Here is a 23232-nt window from a genome sequence, read left to right as displayed (position 1 = left end):
CGTCATAACGCGGCGCTAGCGCACAGGGGGAGGTCCTCGGCCCGAACGCACATGCGTTTCCAGAGAAACGCATGCGATCGGCTTAACAATCGCATGCGTTTCCCTGGAAACGCATGCGCGTTCTGGCTGAGGACCTCCCCCTGTGCGCTAGCGCCGCGTTATGACGGACGCCTAGCGGTACGTGTGACCGCGGCCTTAGTCCTGCGCCAGAAGATAAACGAACCAATAGTGCAGAATCCCAAGGTTCAGGCTTCTTCCGGGACATGGGTGTTCAGCGCTATCACAGGGGTTTTAAATCCAAAAATTTGCATAAGTACAACACATGTGCAACAAGGCAGAGGAGTGGTTGTGAATACGTCCCACCATGTAGCTTGCAGCCTGTGTAGGGTCTGATCAGCCCCGCAGCATGTCACTACATAACACAGGGGAACACTGTGATGTGATGTCATATGTGCCAGCCAATCACATGTGTTACACTCTGTTTCTGTGAGCTGAGATGTAATTGGAGGAGTAGCCACCACCTGACCAGTGGGAGTAACAAAACCCCTGGTCAGGAAAGTTCTAGAGTCCAGAAGAAGAGAGGTCAGTCAGACCAGGGAGTCTGAGCAGATCAGAGTAGAGACTCAGAGGAGTCTGTGCAGCCAGCACACCAGACCAAGAGCAGGAAGAGCCTAGCCCCTGCCTGAAGAGTGGAGCTAATAGCTAGGTAGTGAGGAAAGGGGTATCATCCTACCTTCAAGGGTGATACCTGAAGCAACGCAGGACAAGCTGAAGCATCCTTCCAGGACACAGCTACCTCCCAGCCTGCCATTGCATCCAGGCTGGCGCTCTACATCCTGTGGCTCCCTCCAACTGCATCTCAGCACTCCATCACTCTGTTAAAGGTACGTTGCTGCGGTTCCTGTCGGTTCCAATAAAGAACTGTAAGTTACTTTTATACAATGTCTGCCTCCGTCTGGTCCCTGCTACTACGGCTGTCACCATCACGGGCACCCTATCCACCACACAGAGACTCATACTCTAGACACCAAAGGGTTGCCCCTGGGAGAACCAGTACATCAGCCTCTCCCTCCATATTTCCTGCACACACCACCTGCTGGAGAGCTGCCAGGCTGTAGGACAGTCCTCCGGTCCCCATACCAAGCACCGTGACACTAGCGTGCCTAGGCCGCAACCGCCAGACACTCAGGTACTGCAGGCCCCGGCTGACTCCAGGCCCCGAGAAAAGGCCCCAGTGGGAGATGTTGCAGATGCTGTTTAAAACAAACTTCAAAAAACATTAAAAGCATTAAGAACATTAACAAACAATTCCCCCTGGTTGCACCTTTCCGCACAAAATCATTCCTCTTGTAGGATTTGTGGATAAACGGTCTGTGCAGAATGCCCATGTGTCCACTATTAGCAAGTGCACGGCTACCCAGAAGGCAGACAGATTCTCTCAAGGGTTAAATTATCACAAAAGGAAAAAAAACTGATATTCATTCAGGGCGCGGTCACACGTTGTGCTAACTGCAGGCGTTTAAAAACACATTGGAATAGCTGAAGAGTGATCTGCCTAATTAAACAGCTGTTAACACTTTCGTTTACAAAACCCATGTGTGTTAACAAACGCATTCGGTAAATACGATGTTAAAACATGCGTTAACAATGCATTTATGGTTGCGTTTTGTAAACACACCTGTTAACTGTTGTTTAATTAGGTAGATCACTCTTCAGCTATTGCAACGCGTTTTTAAACGCATGCGGTAAACGCGATGTGTGACCGCACCCTTGGGGTGAAGACACACGTGGCGTTTTTAGGCCGTTTTTGGCTCGTTTTTAGTTCAGTTCAGATCGTAAAAAACGCATGCGTTTTTTACGATCTGAACTAAAAACGAGCCAAAAACGGCCTAAAAACGCCACGTGTGTCTTCCCCCATAGGAGACGTTCAAAATATGCTGCACGCAGTTGCCCTAGATGCCGTTGCAACTACGTGCAGCATATTTTGAACTTCTCCTTTGATCAGTTTTTTTTCCTTTTGTGATAATTTAACCCTTGAGAGAATCTGTCTGCCTTCTGTGTAGCCGTGCACTTGCTAATAGTGGACACATGGGCATTCTGCACAGACCGCTGATCCACAAATCCTACAGAAGGAATGATTTTGTGTGAATACACGTACGTACAACCAGGGGAATTGTTTGTTAATGTTCTTAATGCTTTTAATGTTTTTATGATGTTTGTTCTAAACAGCAGGTCTTGTACTTATTTTTGGATTTAAACCCCCTGTGATAGCGCTGAGCACCCAGGCCCCGGAAGAAGCCTGAAGAGGCGAATCCTGGTCCGGGCGAGGTGTTTGGCGCTTCCTAACTCCACTTTGTGAGTATATACCATAACCTCGGGATCCTGCACTATTGGTTCGTTATCTTCTGGCACAGGACTGAGGGTGCACCCCGGACACGGGAGCGGTTCAGGGGGCATTGGAATCCTGGGAGAAGGAAGAGAAGGCAGGAGAAACCCAGGAAGGGAACTGAAGGGAAGGTGTGCGATCACCCACTGAATGTGAACTGTGACTTAGAAGAGTTGAGCTCTGACCTTTATCTGGTTGCTATAGCGGGAGAGTGCCGGTTCAGTGGCTCCTCTGTTTCTTCTTTTTTGTCCCTGTTCTTTTTCCGGAGGTCGAACTTTTTGCAATATTTAGGGCGCGTTCACACGTTGCGTTTTGGTTGCGTTTTCATTGAGTTTGAAACGCATATACAGCTGATGTGAGGTAATTTGCCTAATTACATTACCGTGTACGTTTGTAAACGCAATGTTAACGCATGTGTTAACATCACATTTACGATGCATTTTGTAAACGGAAAGGTTAACAGTGATGTAATTAGGCAAATCACCTCTCCTCAGCTGTTGTATATGCGTTTCAAACGCAATGAAAACACAGGTCAAAACGCAACGTGTGAACGCGTCCTGTGCGAGGAGGATGGGTGACTATACTGTGACTACAACCCCCATCTCCTGGCTCTCGCTGACATATACTCTGCTTTGTACAGTGCCATGGAATGTGTGGGTGCTATATAGGGGTTATTATGGATGAGAATAGGGGTCCCCTTATACTTAGACCCGGGGCCCCCTCATGCTTAAAGCCGGGGCCCAGATAAACAAAATCTGAACCCGTCCAGTCTGTTGTATGAGACATAGGCCTTGCTGCCCCTAGCAACCAATGAGAGCACAGCTTATATTCCTCAGACTGTGCTGGATGAATGAGAGCTGCGCTGTGATTGGTTACTAGATGTACCAGAGGCCCTGATGGCGGCCATGTTGATTGTCACTGAGAGTAATGGAAAGTTTTCCTCATGGTGACTCGGCTTCTTACATTTCCATGATGTCGTCTTCTCCCCCTCCTCATAGACGGGCGGCTGATGGAGCAGAATATGTCTGGAGGAAGCTCCATGTCCCCCTGCTCCGCACATTGTAATAGTCCTCAGCCGGGAGCAATGGAGACTTCATTCACATCCAGAGGAAGAAAATGTGAGGCACTTGTTATAGGGGAGACCTCGGGACGGGCGCTTGTTATAGGGGAGGCCTCAGGACGGGCGCTTGTTATAGGGGAGACCTCGGGACGGGCGCTTATTATATAGGGGAGGCCTCGGGACGGGCGCTTGTTATAGGGGAGGCCTCGGGACGGGCGCCTGTTATAGGGGAGGCCTCGGGACGGGCGCTTGTTATAGGGGAGGCCTCGGGGCGGGCGCTTGTTATAGGGGAGGCCTCGGGACGGGCGCTTGTTATAGGGGAGACCTCGGGGCGGGCGCTTGTTATAGGGGAGGCCTCGGGACGGGCGCTTGTTATAGGGGAGGCCTCGGGACGGGCGCTTGTTATAGGGGAGGCCTCGGGACGGGCGCTTGTTATAGGGGAGGCCTCGGGACGGGCGCTTGTTATATAGGGGAGGCCTCGGGGCGGGCGCTTGTTATATAGGGGAGGCCTCGGGACGGGCGCTTGTTATATAGGGGAGGCCTCGGGACGGGCGCTTGTTATATAGGGGAGGCCTCGGGGCGGGCGCTTGTTATAGGGGAGGCCTCGGGACGGGCGCTTGTTATAGGGGAGGCCTCGGGACGGGCGCTTGTTATATAGGGGAGGCCTCGGGACGGGCGCTTGTTATAGGGGAGGCCTCGGGACGGGCGCTTGTTATAGGGGAGGCCTCGGGACGGGCGCTTGTTATAGGGGAGGCCTCGGGACGGGCGCTTGTTATAGCGGAGGCCTCGGGGCGGGCGCCTGTTAGAGGGGAGGCCTCGGGGCGGGCGCCTGTTAGAGGGGAGGCCTCGGGGCGGGCGCCTGTTAGAGGGGAGGCCTCGGGGCGGGCGCCTGTTAGAGGGGAGGCCTCGGGGCGGGCGCCTGTTAGAGGGGAGGCCTCGGGGCGGGCGCCTGTTAGAGGGGAGGCCTCGGGACGGGCGCCTGTTAGAGGGGAGGCCTCGGGACGGGCGCCTGTTATAGGGGAGGCCTCGGGACGGGCGCTTGTTATAGGGGAGGCCTCGGGACGGGCGCTTGTTATAGGGGAGGCCTCGGGACGGGCGCTTGTTATAGGGGAGGCCTCGGGACGGGCGCTTGTTATAGGGGAGGCCTCGGGACGGGCGCCTGTTAGAGGGGAGGCCTCAGGATCTGTAATAAGGGGTCTCCTAGTTGCAAGAGCTTCATCCCAAATCAATAACAGAGGATAATTTTAGAGGGATGTTCCACAGTCGGATAATTACTTGAGCCGATCTTATTGTCTTACTGATCAATCAATTTATCAATAGGAGAAAATGAAGAAAGGACAGAAAAAGCAGAAGATAAATATACGATTTACAGAAGAGACCGGACCGACCCCGAGAAGTGTCACCGAATCAAAGGTCAGAGCACAAGACACATAATATACAGGAAGTGTATCAATATTACATAATGTCATCTCCTTACATAGTATGACGCCCCCTGGTGATCACCTCCTTACATAGTATGACGTCTCCTGGTGTACATCTCCTTACATAGTATGACGTCTCCTGGTGATCACCTCCTTACATAGTATGACGTCTCCTGGTGATCACCTCCTTACATAGTATGACGTCTCCTGGTGTACATCTCCTTACATAGTATGACGTCTCCTGGTGTACATCTCCTTACATAGTATGACGTCTCCTGGTGATCACCTCCTTACATAGTATGACGCCCCCTGGTGTACATCTCCTTACATAGTATGACGTCTCCTGGTGTACACCTCCTTACATAGTATGACGTCTCCTGGTGTACACCTCCTTACATAGTATGACGCCCCCTGGTGTACACCTCCTTACATAGTATGACGTCTCCTGGTGTACATCTCCTTACATAGTATGACGTCTCCTGGTGTACACCTCCTTACATAGTATGACGTCTCCTGGTGATCACCTCCTTACATAGTATGACGTCTCCTGGTGTACACCTCCTTACATAGTATGACGTCTCCTGGTGATCACCTCCTTACATAGTATGACGTCTCCTGGTGTACATCTCCTTACATAGTATGACGTCTCCTGGTGTACATCTCCTTACATAGTATGACGCCTCCTGGTGATCACCTCCTTACATAGTATGACGTCTCCTGGTGTACATCTCCTTACATAGTATGACGTCTCCTGGTGTACATCTCCTTACATAGTATGACGTCTCCTGGTGTACACCTCCTTACATAGTATGACGTCTCCTGGTGTACATCTCCTTACATAGTATGACGTCTCCTGGTGTACACCTCCTTACATAGTATGACGCCCCCTGGTGTACATCTCCTTACATAGTATGACGCCTCCTGGTGTACATCTCCTTACATAGTATGACGTCTCCTGGTGTACACCTCCTTACATAGTATGACGCCTCCTGGTGTACATCTCCTTACATAGTATGACGTCTCCTGGTGTACACCTCCTTACATAGTATGACGTCTCCTGGTGTACACCTCCTTACATAGTATGACGTCTCCTGGTGTACACCTCCTTACATAGTATGACGTCTCCTGGTGTACATCTCCTTACATAGTATGACGTCTCCTGGTGATCACCTCCTTACATAGTATGACGCCCCCTGGTGTACATCTCCTTACATAGTATGACGTCTCCTGGTGTACACCTCCTTACATAGTATGACGTCTCCTGGTGTACACCTCCTTACATAGTATGACGTCTCCTGGTGTACATCTCCTTACATAGTATGACGTCTCCTGGTGTACACCTCCTTACATAGTATGACGTCTCCTGGTGATCACCTCCTTACATAGTATGACGTCTCCTGGTGATCACCTCCTTACATAGTATGACGTCTCCTGGTGTACATCTCCTTACATAGTATGACGTCTCCTGGTGTACATCTCCTTACATAGTATGACGCCTCCTGGTGTACACCTCCTTACATAGTATGACGTCTCCTGGTGTACATCTCCTTACATAGTATGACGTCTCCTGGTGTACATCTCCTTACATAGTATGACGTCTCCTGGTGTACACCTCCTTACATAGTATGACGTCTCCTGGTGTACATCTCCTTACATAGTATGACGCCTCCTGGTGTACATCTCCTTACATAGTATGACGCCTCCTGGTGTACATCTCCTTACATAGTATGACGCCTCCTGGTGTACACCTCCTTACATAGTATGACGTCTCCTGGTGTACACCTCCTTACATAGTATGACGTCTCCTGGTGTACATCTCCTTACATAGTATGACGTCTCCTGGTGTACATCTCCTTACATAGTATGACGTCTCCTGGTGATCACCTCCTTACATAGTATGACGTCTCCTGGTGATCACCTCCTTACATAGTATGACGTCTCCTGGTGTACACCTCCTTACATAGTATGACGTCTCCTGGTGTACACCTCCTTACATAGTATGACGTCTCCTGGTGTACACCTCCTTACATAGTATGACGTCTCCTGGTGTACACCTCCTTACATAGTATGACGTCTCCTGGTGTACACCTCCTTACATAGTATGACGTCTCCTGGTGTACATCTCCTTACATAGTATGACGTCTCCTGGTGTACATCTCCTTACATAGTATGACGCCTCCTGGTGTACACCTCCTTACATAGTATGACGTCTCCTGGTGATCACCTCCTTACATAGTATGACGTCTCCTGGTGTACACCTCCTTACATAGTATGACGTCTCCTGGTGTACACCTCCTTACATAGTATGACGTCTCCTGGTGATCACCTCCTTACATAGTATGACGTCTCCTGGTGTACATCTCCTTACATAGTATGACGCCTCCTGGTGTACATCTCCTTACATAGTATGACGCCTCCTGGTGTACATCTCCTTACATAGTATGACGTCTCCTGGTGTACATCTCCTTACATAGTATGACGTCTCCTGGTGTACATCTCCTTACATAGTATGACGCCTCCTGGTGTACATCTCCTTACATAGTATGACGTCTCCTGGTGTACATCTCCTTACATAGTATGACGTCTCCTGGTGTACATCTCCTTACATAGTATGACGTCTCCTGGTGTACATCTCCTTACATAGTATGACGTCTCCTGGTGTACACCTCCTTACATAGTATGACGTCTCCTGGTGTACATCTCCTTACATAGTATGACGTCTCCTGGTGTACATCTCCTTACATAGTATGACGTCTCCTGGTGTACACCTCCTTACATAGTATGACGTCTCCTGGTGTACACCTCCTTACATAGTATGACGTCTCCTGGTGTACACCTCCTTACATAGTATGACGTCTCCTGGTGTACACCTCCTTACATAGTATGACGTCTCCTGGTGTACATCTCCTTACATAGTATGACGTCTCCTGGTGATCACCTCCTTACATAGTATGACGTCTCCTGGTGATCACCTCCTTACATAGTATGACGTCTCCTGGTGTACACCTCCTTACATAGTATGACGTCTCCTGGTGTACACCTCCTTACATAGTATGACGTCTCCTGGTGTACACCTCCTTACATAGTATGACGTCTCCTGGTGTACATCTCCTTACATAGTATGACGCCTCCTGGTGTACATCTCCTTACATAGTATGACGTCTCCTGGTGTACATCTCCTTACATAGTATGACGTCTCCTGGTGTACATCTCCTTACATAGTATGACGTCTCCTGGTGTACATCTCCTTACATAGTATGACGTCTCCTGGTGTACACCTCCTTACATAGTATGACGTCTCCTGGTGTACATCTCCTTACATAGTATGACGTCTCCTGGTGTACACCTCCTTACATAGTATGACGTCTCCTGGTGATCACCTCCTTACATAGTATGACGTCTCCTGGTGTACATCTCCTTACATAGTATGACGTCTCCTGGTGTACATCTCCTTACATAGTATGACGTCATAGGGAGGCGGATGCGTACGGGGGTCTCTGTGCGTCCGTAGGGAGGCGGATGCGTACGGGGGTCTCTGTGCGTCCGTAGGGAGGCGGATGCGTACGGGGGTCTCTGTGCGTCCGTAGGGAGGCGGATGCGTACGGGGGTCTCTGTGCGTCCGTAGGGAGGCGGATGCGTACGGGGGTCTCTGTGCGTCCGTAGGGAGGCGGATGCGTACGGGGGTCTCTGTGCGTCCGTAGGGAGGCGGATGCGTACGGGGGTCTCTGTGCGTCCGTAGGGAGGCGGATGCGTACGGGGGTCTCTGTGCGTCCGTAGGGAGGCGGATGCGTACGGGGGTCTCTGTGCGTACGTAGGGAGGCGGATGCGTACGGGGGTCTCTGTGCGTACGTAGGGAGGCGGATGCGTACGGGGGTCTCTGTGCGTACGTAGGGAGGCGGATGCGTACGGGGGTCTCTGTGCGTACGTAGGGAGGCGGATGCGTACGGGGGTCTCTGTGTGTACGTAGGAATGCAGATGTGTACGGGGGTCTCTGTGTGTACATAGGGAGGCGGATGTGTACGGGGGTCTCTGTTTGTACATAGGAATGCAGATGTGTACGGGGGTCTCTGTGTGTCCGTAGGGAGGCGGATGTGTATGGGGGTCTCTTGGATGAGGGTCCTTCATGACTCTGCTGTGTTTCTGGTGAATGAATGAGGAGGAGGAGAACGTGTAATGAGAGGGGGGGGGACCACCAGAGCAGAATGTGAGGACCGCGCTGAGGAGGATGAGGGGAGGCGCCGTGCACTGACATGGAGACAAGTGCAGGGGAAGGGACTAGGAAGACCAACCTGGAACTACACGTCCGGCTCTGCTGCATCCTGCTCTGCCCTGCTGTGCAGCATCACTACACATCCGGCTCTGCTGCATCTTGCTCTGCCCTGCTGTGCAGCGTGACTACACGTCCGGCTCTGCTGCATCCTGCTCTGCCCTGCTGTGCAGCATCACTACACGTCCGGTTCTGCTGCATCTTGCTCTGCTTTGCTGTGCAGCGTGACTACACGTCCGGTTCTGCTGCATCTTGCTCTGCTTTGCTGTGCAGCATCACTACACGTCCGGCTCTGCTGCATCCTGCTCTGCCCTGCTGTGCAGCATCACTACACGTCCGGCTCTGCTGCATCTTGCTCTGCCCTGCTGTGCAGCGTGACTACACGTCCGGCTCTGCTGCATCTTGCTCTGCCTTGCTGTGCAGCATCACTACACGTCCGGCTCTGCTGCATCTTGCTCTGCCCTGCTGTGCAGCGTGACTACACGTCCGGCTCTGCTGCATCCTGCTCTGCCCTGCTGTGCAGCGTGACTACACGTCCGGCTCTGCTGCATCCTGCTGCTCTCCACTGATCCGGGGTGCAGCCCTAGTCCCCGGCCTGACTCCCCAATGAGCCCCGGCAGAAGGTGAGACCTGGACCCCCAGTGACTGTGGTCCCCCGGCTCATCTGTATGGACAGCAGCCCCCCATCTGTCAGGGGCCTCATCTATCTCCCCCCCATAGACCTGTATCGCAGGGGGTCCTGGTCCATCACGTCAGCGGAAGCCCCTCTCCTGTGGGACTGTATGCCATTACCTGCGCCTGGCTGGGGGGATACAGAGTGTCACCCCCCCTGCACACACATAAGGAGGTGATTGCCCCCCTGCAGATGAGGCGGCGTCCCCCCCCCTCCGCGCGCTGTCTCCGGGAGACGAAGACGGAATTGAGGAGAGAGAGCGGAATTGTGTAGAAGAGGGAATGGATTCCTTGTGGCTTGTCTTGGGGGGGTCTCGGAGAGGAGCGTGATCCACCCCTTCCTCCATCGTATCTCCCTCCCGCTTCCCTGCATCCCCCCGGTGTGAGGAGCCGAGGAGGAGAGGAGCGCCGCGCTGCCTGCATCCTCATCTATCTGTGAGTGTCGGGGGCTGGGAGAGACCTGGGGGGCCGCATGTCTGATCAAAAACAATGTGATAGGAATCGATTAGGGGGCCTTTAAAAATGGCGGAGCAGGGGGAGCGCTGAGCATGACAGGTCTGGAGGTGTAGAGGATGGGGGAGCGGGGGGATGCTGGATATTGGGGAGGGGGTAGTGTGCAGCATTGTCTGAGCCCCCCATGTTTTATTCAGAGGCACAGCCGCCATGACTGGATGAGGATGTGCGGTCAGGGGGGGATGGGGACGTCTCTCAGGCTGCTCCCCACTAGGCCTGGGTGAGGGGCGCTGAGGCATCTAAGGGGTTACACCACCACCTGATGAGCCATGGCTGGGGGGACCCGGCGGATCAGGACTAGAGCCTGTTCACACCTTGCAGCTTTGCACATGTCAGTATGTATGATACATGTGTGGTGAGAGGTAGGTACAGGGGGAGGAGTCACTGCCATGTGTACCCTGCACAGAACATCTAACATAGGGACATGTACAAGGGCTGCTTACCCCTATAGACCAGGTCTAGCCAGGTACACTACCCCAGAGCTGCACTCACTATTCTGCTGCTGGTGCAGTCACTGTGTACATACATGACATTACTTATCCTGTACTGATCCTGAGTTACATCCTGTATTATACTCCAGAGCTGCACTCACTATTCTGCTGCTGGTGCAGTCACTGTGTACATACATGACATTACTTATCCTGTACTGATCCTGAGTTACATCCTGTATTATACCCCAGAGCTGCTCTCACTATTCTGCTGCTGGTGCAGTCACTGTGTACATACATGACATTACTTATCCTGTACTGATCCTGAGTTACATCCTGTATTATACTCCAGAGCTGCACTCACTATTCTGCTGCTGGTGCAGTCACTGTGTACATACATGACATTACTTATCCTGTACTGATCCTGAGTTACATCCTGTATTATACTCCAGAGCTGCACTCACTATTCTGCTGCTGGTGCAGTCACTGTGTACATACATGACATTACTTATCCTGTACTGATCCTGAGTTACATCCTGTATTATACCCCAGAGCTGCACTCACTATTCTGCTGCTGGTGTAGTCACTGTGTACATACATGACATTACTTATCCTGTACTGATCCTGAGTTACATCCTGTATTATACTCCAGAGCTGCACTCACTATTCTGCTGCTGGTGCAGTCACTGTGTACATACATGACATTACTTATCCTGTACTGATCCTGAGTTACATCCTGTATTATACCCCAGAGCTGCACTCACTATTCTGCTGCTGGTGCAGTCACTGTGTACATACATGACATTACTTATCCTGTACTGATCCTGAGTTACATGCTGTATTATACTCCAGAGCTGCACTCCCTATTCTGCTGCTGGTGCAGTCACTGTGTACATACATGACATTACTTATCCTATACTGATCCTCAGTGACTGCTCCAGCGGCAGAATAGTGAGTGCAGCTCTGGAGTATAATACAGGATGTAACTCAGGATCAGTACAGAATAAGTAATGTCATGTATGTACACAGTGACTGCACCAGCAGCAGAATAGTGAGTGCAGCTCTGGAGTATAATACAGGATGTAACTCAGGATCAGTACAGGATAAGTAATGGCATGTATGTACACAGTGACTGCACCAGCAGCAGAATAGTGAGTGCAGCTCTGGGGTATAATACAGGATGTAACTCAGGATCAGTACAGGATAAGTAATGTCATGTATGTACACAGTGACTGCACCAGCAGCAGAATAGTGAGTGCAGCTCTGGAGTATAATACAGGATGTAACTCAGGATCAGTACAGAATAAGTAATGTCATGTATGTACAGTGACTGCACCAGTAGCAGAATAGTGAGTGCAGCTCTGGGGGATAATACAGGATGTAACTCAGGATCAGTACAGGATAAGTAATGTCATGTATGTACACAGTGACTGCACCAGCAGCAGAATAGTGAGTGCAGCTCTGGGGTATAATACAGGATGTAACTCAGGATCAGTACAGGATAAGTAATGTCATGTATGTACACAGTGACTGCACCAGCAGCAGAATAGTGAGTGCAGCTCTGGGGTATAATACAGGATGTAACTCAGGATCAGTACAGGATAAGTAATGTCATGTATGTACACAGTGACTGCACCAGCAGCAAAATAGTGAGTGCAGCTCTGGGGTATAATTCAGCATTGCTTAGTGTTTTGGATAATCTCCTCTCCTGTATCTTTCCTCGGTGTCTTCTTGTTGTGTTATGAGATTATGTGTCAGGGCTGGAGGAGGGAGATTGTTCCTATATGTGTTGGCTGTAGATTAGTATGAGGGGGGTGGGGGTGATATCCTCTGAGTTGTGTAATGGTTCTGGTTACCTGTCAGGTGAGTCCGGGGTGCGGATGCTGGAGCGTTGGGTTCTGTATGAGAAGTGACGCTCAGCACGTTACGTCCTATTTGGGCTTCCAGTTGTAGCGATTAGTCCGGGGGCTCGGGTGACTTGCGCCGGCACCCGCTTTATTATATTTTGATAAAAATTAATGGAAAACATCATTATCCCTGACGACGCAATCACCGGAGATTACAGACAATAATGGGAGGCGCGGAGTGATACATAGAAGTCACCCGACCTCTGACCTCTTCTTCTGGAGTCTCTAATGATCCAGATATCGAAGTATAACAACAATGATGCAACTTTGTAAATAGTGACTTCCTGTTTGCTATATATCTCCATGGTAACAGACTACACAATAGATCCTGTGTAGTCTGATCCTGCACTCACACTCAATTGTCTTCTCCTTTGTTCAGTCTCTTTATCCCGAGTGTGAACTTTGGTTTATTTCATGTAAGTGTATCAGCTGCTGCAGCGCCTCTTCATGTGAGCCCATGTTCTCAGGGCATCCACAGGAGCTCTCCAGCTAGGGCACCGCCTGGGCACATCTAGAGGTCAGAGGTTGGGGTGCTGCCTTATGACACAACCACCATAGAGCCGCCGCACCTGGGCCCCGGGGGGCCCCACAATATAATATCAGCTGTCACGCTGTCACCCTTGGCAACCAGAATGCTACTATGAAACAAGGAAAGTGATTGGCTGCTCCGTTCCCCCGCACGATTTGCATGCACCTCATGATGTGTTGCTACACGCTGTCACATTGTATCAGTGACAGCGCCCAGCACTGCGTTACAATGTGTCGCTCACTGTCACACACCGAGCCTCCGTGTCATCACACGCCTGTCACTGCACCAGCAGGAGGGAAATTTGGGAATTTAGGTGTAAATAGAGGTAACCCAGCCCACCCGGCCCCCTCAGCACATGGTACATGGGGGATCGTCAGCGGTTGTGAGCAGTGTATTATTCATGATAATGAGGGGGTGGGGGAGGGGGGATCAATAGCTCATTAACAAAAGAGCCAGGACACGAGTGTCGCCTCCCCGGGGTCATCCCAAACATTTCCAAATACACCAGGACCCTGCTGTGACCCACTAGACACAAGATGCAGCTGCTGTAATGTCACTTTGTCCTGGCGGACACCAATGTAGCTTCTGTGCAGGGATTAAAGGGTTAAAGTGATCTGGAAGGCGGATGGTAAAATGAACCTCAGCGGCCAAAGCTGATAGCATAATATGCAATGATACACGAGGGGTCCTGATATACATCACTAGGAGGAGACTGATATAATGTATATACTACACGAGGGGTCCTGATCTACATCACTAGGAGGAGACTGATATAATGTATATATTACACGAGGGGTCCTGATCTACATCACTAGGAGACTGATATAATGTATATACTACACGAGGGGTCCTGATCTACATCACTAGGAGACTGATATAATGTATATACTGCACGAGGGGTCCTGATCTACATCACTAGGAGACTGATATAATGTATATACTACACGAGGGGTCCTGATCTACATCACTAGGAGACTGATATAATGTATATATTACACGAGGGGTCCTTATCTACATCACTAGGAGACTGATATAATGTATATACTACACTAGGGGTCCTGATCTACATCACTAGGAGGAGACTGATATAATGTATATACTACACGAGGGGTCCTGATCTACATCACTAGGAGGAGACTGATATAATGTATATATTACACGAGGGGTCCTGATCTACATCACTAGGAGACTGATATAATGTATATATTACACGAGGGGTCCTTATCTACATCACTAGGAGACTGATATAATGTATATACTACACTAGGGGTCCTGATCTACATCACTAGGAGGAGACTGATATAATGTATATACTACACGAGGGGTCCTGATCTACATCACTAGGAGGAGACTGATATAATGTATATACTACACGAGGGGTCCTGATCTACATCACTAGGAGACTGATATAATGTATATACTACACGAGGGGTCCTGATCTACATCACTAGGAGACTGATATAATGTATATACTACACGAGGGGTCCTGATCTACATCACTAGGAGGCTGATATAATGTATATACTACACGAGGGGTCCTGATCTACATCACTAGGAGACTGATATAATGTATATATTACACGAGGGGTCCTGATCTACATCACTAGGAGACTGATATAATGTATATATTACACGAGGGGTCCTGATCTACAGCACTAGGAGACTGATATAATGTATATACTACACGAGGGGTCCTGATCTACATCACTAGGAGACTGATATAATGTATATATTACACGAGGGGTCCTGATCTACATCACTAGGAGACTGATATAATGTATACACTACACGAGGGGTCCTGATCTACATCACTAGGAGGAGACTGATATAATGTATATACTACACGAGGGGTCCTGATCTACATCACTAGGAGACTGATATAATGTATATACTACACGAGGGGTCCTGATCTACATCACTAGGAGACTGATATAATGTATATATTACACGAGGGGTCCTTATCTACATCACTAGGAGACTGATATAATGTATATATTACACGGGGGGGCCTGATCTACATCACTAGGAGACTGATATAATGTATATATTACACGAGGAGTCCTGATCTACATCACTAGGAGACTGATATAATGTATATATTACACGGGGGGGCCTGATCTACATCACTAGGAGACTGATATAATGTATATATTACACGAGGGGTCCTGATCTACATCACTAGGAGGAGACTGATATAATGTATATACTACACGAGGGGGCCTGATCTACATCACTAGGAGACTGATATAATGTATATACTGCACGAGGGGTCCTGATCTACATCACTAGGAGGATGATATAATGTATATACTACACTAGGGGTCCTGATCTACATCACTAGGAGACTGATATAATGTATATACTGCACGAGGGGTCCTGATCTACATCACTAGGAGACTGATATAATGTATATACTGCACTAGGGGTCCTGATCTACATCACTAGGAGACTGATATAATGTATATACTACACTAGGGGTCCTGATCTACATCACTAGGAGACTGATATAATGTATATATTACACGAGGGGGCCTGATCTACATCACTAGGAGACTGATATAATGTATATACTACACGAGGGGGCCTGATCTACATCACTAGGAGACTGATATAATGTATATACTACACGAGGGGGCCTGATCTACATCACTAGGAGACTGATATAATGTATATATTACACGAGGGGTCCTTATCTACATCACTAGGAGACTGATATAATGTATATACTACACGAGGGGTCCTGATCTACATCACTAGGAGGCTGATATAATGTATATACTACACGAGGGGTCCTGATCTACATCACTAGGAGGCTGATATAATGTATATACTACACGAGGGGGCCTGATCTACATCACTAGGAGACTGATATAATGTATATACTACACTAGGGGTCCTGATCTACATCACTAGGAGGAGACTGATATAATGTATATACTACACGAGGGGTCCTGATCTACATCACTAGGAGACTGATATAATGTATATACTACACGAGGGGTCCTGATCTACATCACTAGGAGACTGATATAATGTATATACTACACGAGGGGTCCTTATCTACATCACTAGGAGACTGATATAATGTATATACTACACTAGGGGTCCTGATCTACATCACTAGGAGACTGATATAATGTATATATTACACGAGGGGGCCTGATCTACATCACTAGGAGACTGATATAATGTATATATTACACGAGGGGGCCTGATCTACCTCACTAGGAGACTGATATAATGTATATATTACACGAGGGGTCCTTATCTACATCACTAGGAGACTGATATAATGTATATACTACACGAGGGGTCCTGATCTACATCACTAGGAGGCTGATATAATGTATATACTACACGAGGGGTCCTGATCTACATCACTAGGAGGCTGATATAATGTATATACTACACGAGGGGGCCTGATCTACATCACTAGGAGACTGATATAATGTATATACTACACTAGGGGTCCTGATCTACATCACTAGGAGACTGATATAATGTATATACTACACGAGGGGTCCTGATCTACATCACTAGGAGACTGATATAATGTATATACTACACGAGGGGTCCTGATCTACATCACTAGGAGACTGATATAATGTATATACTACACGAGGGGTCCTGATCTACATCACTAGGAGACTGATATAATGTATATACTACACTAGGGGTCCTGATCTACATCACTAGGAGACTGATATAATGTATATACTACACGAGGGGTCCTGATCTACATCACTAGCAGACTGATATAATGTATATATTACACGAGGGGGCCTGATATACATTGGGATCACAAGGCCACCAGATGACCATGACCTCCCTGCGGCTGAACAGTTATATGAGGATTAGATGTTGGGTTCTTGAGTTTCCCATTAGTCTTCACTTTCCTGATGTTTGGTGACCTTGCGGGGGCTGCAGAGGGTCCTGGCCAGCAGTGGCTTTCATTGGTCCTTCCAAAGTCACCATTATTGATCAGTGTCTCTAGTGGTCACGTGGAGAGGCCTCAGTGGAGTCTTCTGTAGGTCTTGTCTTGGGACCTTGGGACCACCCGTTGGGCTCTTGGTGTAAGTTGTCTCGATGTGGATGTCTGGTGGTCTCCATGTGGATGTCTGGTGGTCTCCATGTGGATGTCAGTGGTCTCCATGTGGATGTCAGTGATCTCCATGTGGATGTCAGTGATCTCCATGTGGATGTCTGGTGGTCTCCATGCGGGTGTCTGGTGGTCTCCATGCGGATGTCTGGTGGTCTCCATGCGGATGTCTGGTGGTCTCGATGCGGATGTCTGGTGGTCTCGATGTGGATGTCTGGTGGTCTCGATGCGGATGTCTGGTGGTCTCGATGCGGGTGTCTGGTGGTCTCGATGCGGGTGTCTGGTGGTCTCGATGCGGGTGTCTGGTGGTCTCGATGCGGGTGTCTGGTGGTCTCGATGCGGGTGTCTGGTGGTCTCGATGCGGGTGTCTGGTGGTCTCGATGCGGATGTCTGGTGGTCTCGATGCGGATGTCTGGTGGTCTCGATGCGGGTGTCTGGTGGTCTCCATGTGGATGTCAGTGATCTCCATGTGGATGTCTGGTGGTCTCCATGCGGGTGTCGGGTGGTCTTGATGCGGATGTCTGGTGGTGGTCAGTGGTATCCTCCGGCCTGAGGCTGTGGCAGGCTCTCGTGTGTTTACGTTGCGTCTTCTGAGGTCTCCTGAAGGTTGTTACCCTCCAGGCGCAGCTCATACTGACGAGACTTTTTGGAAAGAACAGATCACCACAAGAAGATGAGAGCGGATCCCCGGCCCCCGCCGCTACACCTGTACCGATCCCGGGAGAGACGGAGGAAACGTAAGAAACCTCCAACCCCAGAGAGAACTGTCCCCTCCCCCACCCGTGAGCGGCCATTGTCACCCAATGAGGAAGGGCAGATATAAAAATAACCTTATCAATGACTCCAGAAGAGATAGAATTACACAAGGTCAGGAGCGCAGCCCCGGGATGGATTCCAGGCCGCAATATTCACTCTCCTTCATAAACCTTGAAATACATTTCCAGATGATAATTTGTGGGACCTTCACCTGGAGGACCACAGAGACACGAAAAGATACAGATTATTCCAATGCTTTCTTATTATACCCCAGAGCTGCACTCACTATTCTGCTGCTGGTGCAGTCACTGTGTACATACATGACATTACTTATCCTGTACTGATCCTGAGTTACATCCTGTATTATACCCCAGAGCTGCACTCACTATTCTGCTGCTGGTGCAGTCACTGTGTACATACATGACATTACTTATCCTGTACTGATCCTGAGTTACATCCTGTATTATACTCCAGAGCTGCACTCACTATTCTGCTGCTGGTGCAGTCACTGTGTACATACATGACATTACTTATCCTGTACTGATCCTGAGTTACATCCTGTATTATACTCCAGAGCTGCACTCACTATTCTGCTGCTGGTGCAGTCACTGTGTACATACATGACATTACTTATCCTGTACTGATCCTGAGTTACATCCTGTATTATACTCCAGAGCTGCACTCACTATTCTGCTGCTGGTGCAGTCACTGTGTACATACATGACATTACTTATCCTGTACTGATCCTGAGTTACATCCTGTATTATACCCCACAGCTGCACTCACTATTCTGCTACTGGTGCAGTCACTGTGTACATACATGACATTACTTATCCTGTACTGATCCTGAGTTACATCCTGTATTATACTCCAGAGCTGCACTCACTATTCTGCTGCTGGTGCAGTCACTGTGTACATACATGACATTACTTATCCTGTACTGATCCTGAGTTACATCCTGTATTATACTCCAGAGCTGCACTCACTATTCTGCTGCTGGTGTAGTCACTGTGTACATACATGACATTACTTATCCTGTACTGATCCTGAGTTACATCCTGTATTATACTCCAGAGCTGCACTCACTATTCTGCTGCTGGTGCAGTCACTGTGTACATACATGACATTACTTATCCTGTACTGATCCTGAGTTACTTCCTGTATTATACTCCAGAGCTGCACTCACTATTCTGCTGCTGGTGCAGTCACTGTGTACATACATGACATTACTTATCCTGTACTGATCCTGAGTTACATCCTGTATTATACCCCACAGCTGCACTCACTATTCTGCTGCTGGTGCAGTCACTGTGTACATACATGACATTACTTATCCTGTACTGATCCTGAGTTACATCCTGTATTATACTCCAGAGCTGCACTCACTATTCTGCTGCTGGTGTAGTCACTGTGTACATACATGACATTACTTATCCTGTACTGATCCTGAGTTACATCCTGTATTATACTCCAGAGCTGCACTCACTATTCTGCTGCTGGTGCAGTCACTGTGTACATACATGACATTACTTATCCTGTACTGATCCTGAGTTACATCCTGTATTATACTCCAGAGCTGCACTCACTATTCTGCTGCTGGTGCAGTCACTGTGTACATACATGACATTACTTATCCTGTACTGATCCTGAGTTACATCCTGTATTATACCCCACAGCTGCACTCACTATTCTGCTGCTGGTGCAGTCACTGTGTACATACATGACATTACTTATCCTGTACTGATCCCGAGTTACATCCTGTATTATACTCCAGAGCTGCACTCACTATTCTGCTGCTGGTGTAGTCACTGTGTACATACATGACATTACTTATCCTGTACTGATCCTGAGTTACATCCTGTATTATACCCCAGAGCTGCACTCACTATTCTGCTGCTGGTGCAGTCACTGTGTACATACATGACATTACTTATCCTGTACTGATCCTGAGTTACATCCTGTATTATACCCCACAGCTGCACTCACTATTCTGCTGCTGGTGCAGTCACTGTGTACATACATGACATTACTTATCCTGTACTGATCCTGAGTTACATCCTGTATTATACCCCAGAGCTGCACTCACTATTCTGCTGCTGGTGCAGTCACTGTGTACATACATGACATTACTTATCCTGTACTGATCCTGAGTTACATCCTGTATTATACCCCACAGCTGCACTCACTATTCTGCTGCTGGTGCAGTCACTGTGTACATACATGACATTACTTATCCTGTACTGATCCTGAGTTACATCCTGTATTATACCCCACAGCTGCACTCACTATTCTGCTGCTGGTGCAGTCACTGTGTACATACATGACATTACTTATCCTGTACTGATCCTGAGTTACATCCTGTATTATACCCCACAGCTGCACTCACTATTCTGCTGCTGGTGCAGTCACTGTGTACATACATGACATTACTTATCCTGTACTGATCCTGAGTTACATCCTGTATTATACCCCACAGCTGCACTCACTATTCTGCTGCTGGTGCAGTCACTGTGTACATACATGACATTACTTATCCTGTACTGATCCTGAGTTACATCCTGTATTATACCCCACAGCTGCACTCACTATTTTGCTGCTGGTGCAGTCACTGTGTACATACATGACATTACTTATCCTGTACTGATCCTGAGTTACATCCTGTATTATACCCCAGAGCTGCACTCACTATTCTGCTGCTGGTGCAGTCACTGTGTACATACATGACATTACTTATCCTGTACTGATCCTGAGTTACATCCTGTATTATACCCCAGAGCTGCACTCACTATTCTGCTGCTGGTGCAGTCACTGTGTACATACATGACATTACTTATCCTGTACTGATCCTGAGTTACATCCTGTATTATACCCCAGAGCTGCACTCACTATTCTGCTGCTGGTGCAGTCACTGTGTACATACATGACATTACTTATCCTGTACTGATCCTGAGTTACATCCTGTATTATACCCCACAGCTGCAGTCACTATTCTGCTGCTGGTGCAGTCACTGTGTACATACATGACATTACTTATCCTGTACTGATCCTGAGTTACATCCTGTATTATACTCCAGAGCTGCACTTACTATTCTGCTGCTGGTTCAGTCACTGTGTACATACATGACATTACTTATCCTGTACTGATCCTGAGTTACATCCTGTATTATACCCCAGAGCTGCACTCACTATTCTGCTGCTGGTGCAGTCACTGTGTACATACATGACATTACTTATCCTGTACTGATCCTGAGTTACATCCTGTATTATACCCCACAGCTGCACTCACTATTCTGCTGCTGGTGCAGTCACTGTGTACATACATGACATTACTTATCCTGTACTGATCCTGAGTTACATCCTGTATTATACCCCAGAGCTGCACTCACTATTCTGCTGCTGGTGCAGTCACTGTGTACATACATGACATTACTTATCCTGTACTGATCCTGAGTTACATCCTGTATTATACCCCACAGCTGCACTCACTATTCTGCTGCTGGTGCAGTCACTGTGTACATACATGACATTACTTATCCTGTACTGATCCTGAGTTACATCCTGTATTATACCCCACAGCTGCACTCACTATTCTGCTGCTGGTGCAGTCACTGTGTACATACATGACATTACTTATCCTGTACTGATCCTGAGTTACATCCTGTATTATACCCCAGAGCTGCACTCACTATTCTGCTGCTGGTGCAGTCACTGTGTACATACATGACATTACTTATCCTGTACTGATCCTGAGTTACATCCTGTATTATACCCCAGAGCTGCACTCACTATTCTGCTGCTGGTGCAGTCACTGTGTACATACATGACATTACTTATCCTGTACTGATCCTGAGTTACATCCTGTATTATACCCCAGAGCTGCACTCACTATTCTGCTGCTGGTGCAGTCACTGTGTACATACATGACGTTACTTATCCTGTACTGATCCCGAGTTACATCCTGTATTATACTCCAGAGCTGCACTCACTATTCTGCTGCTGGTGTAGTCACTGTGTACATACATGACATTACTTATCCTGTACTGATCCTGAGTTACATCCTGTATTATACTCCAGAGCTGCACTCACTATTCTGCTGCTGGGGCAGTCACTGTGTACATACATGACATTACTTATCCTGTACTGATCCTGAGTTACATCCTGTATTATACTCCAGAGCTGCACTCACTATTCTGCTGCTGGGGCAGTCACTGTGTATATACATGACATTACTTATCCTGTACTGATCCTGAGTTACATCCTGTATTATACTCCAGAGCTGCACTCACTATTCTGCTGCTGGTGCAGTCACTGTGTACATACATGACATTACTTATCCTGTACTGATCCTGAGTTACATCCTGTATTATACCCCAGAGCTGCACTCACTATTCTGCTGCTGCTGCAGTCACTGTGTACATACATGACATTACTTATCCTGTACTGATCCTGAGTTACATCCTGTATTATACCCCAGAGCTGCACTCACTATTCTGCTGCTGGTGCAGTCACTGTGTATATACATGACATTACTTATCCTGTACTGATCCTGAGTTACATCCTGTATTATACCCCAGAGCTGCACTCACTATTCTGCTGCTGGTGCAGTCACTGTGTACATACATGACATTACTTATCCTGTACTGATCCTGAGTTACATCCTGTATTATACCCCAGAGCTGCACTCACTGTTCTTCAGGTTCTTTCTAGGTAATGTTTAATAACATGGTTGAGTGGCACGGCGCCCCCTGACCATTATACAGGATGATGTTGTTATATTATTGATTACTTCAAGGGTCATTTAACATTTCCTTTTATTTAAGAACAATCATAGATTTACCCCGGGGATGGAGCAGGGGGGGGGGGGGGGATTCTGTGTTATCGAGATCTGAGGATAACTGCAGCGACTTCCTCTTCTATGTAATAAGTGACACAATGTAACGGAGGAGGGGGGAAGCGCTGCGCCTGATTTGCTGACCCACTGATTGGCCAGTGAAAGAATAAGTGGGGGAATCAATTTGTGGATTATTTGCTTTGCTTCACCCAAGTGAACCACAAACCTGTCACATCGCCCGATGTGGCCTGAAGACGTCGCACCGCGGACGCAACATTAACTCCACAGCGACATCAAACGCTTCAGATTCATTTGCTGTTGATGGTTTTATGGGTTTAGGTTGTTGGTTTCTCGAGTTTCTGG

At 48.3% G+C, this 23232-nt stretch overlaps 1 protein-coding gene across 1 annotated transcript in view; it reads left to right on the top strand.

Moving 5' to 3' along the window:
- Nucleotides 1-3276: 3276 nt before the first annotated feature.
- GRIK5 (glutamate ionotropic receptor kainate type subunit 5) overlaps nucleotides 3277-23232 on the top strand; it is a 280456-nt gene continuing 260500 nt past the window's right edge. Inside the window, exons 1-2 of the mRNA XM_072112849.1 lie at nucleotides 3277-3504; nucleotides 4767-4859. The gene's annotated coding sequence lies outside the window, so the exon portion shown is untranslated. The remainder of the gene's footprint in view (nucleotides 3505-4766; nucleotides 4860-23232) is intronic.

Source organism: Engystomops pustulosus, chromosome 6, assembly GCF_040894005.1.
Source record: "Engystomops pustulosus chromosome 6, aEngPut4.maternal, whole genome shotgun sequence".
In the NCBI taxonomy this organism is placed as follows: domain Eukaryota; kingdom Metazoa; phylum Chordata; class Amphibia; order Anura; family Leptodactylidae; genus Engystomops; species Engystomops pustulosus.
Note: the sequence above shows the minus strand (reverse complement) of the source record. Positions and strands in the feature narration are given on the sequence as shown.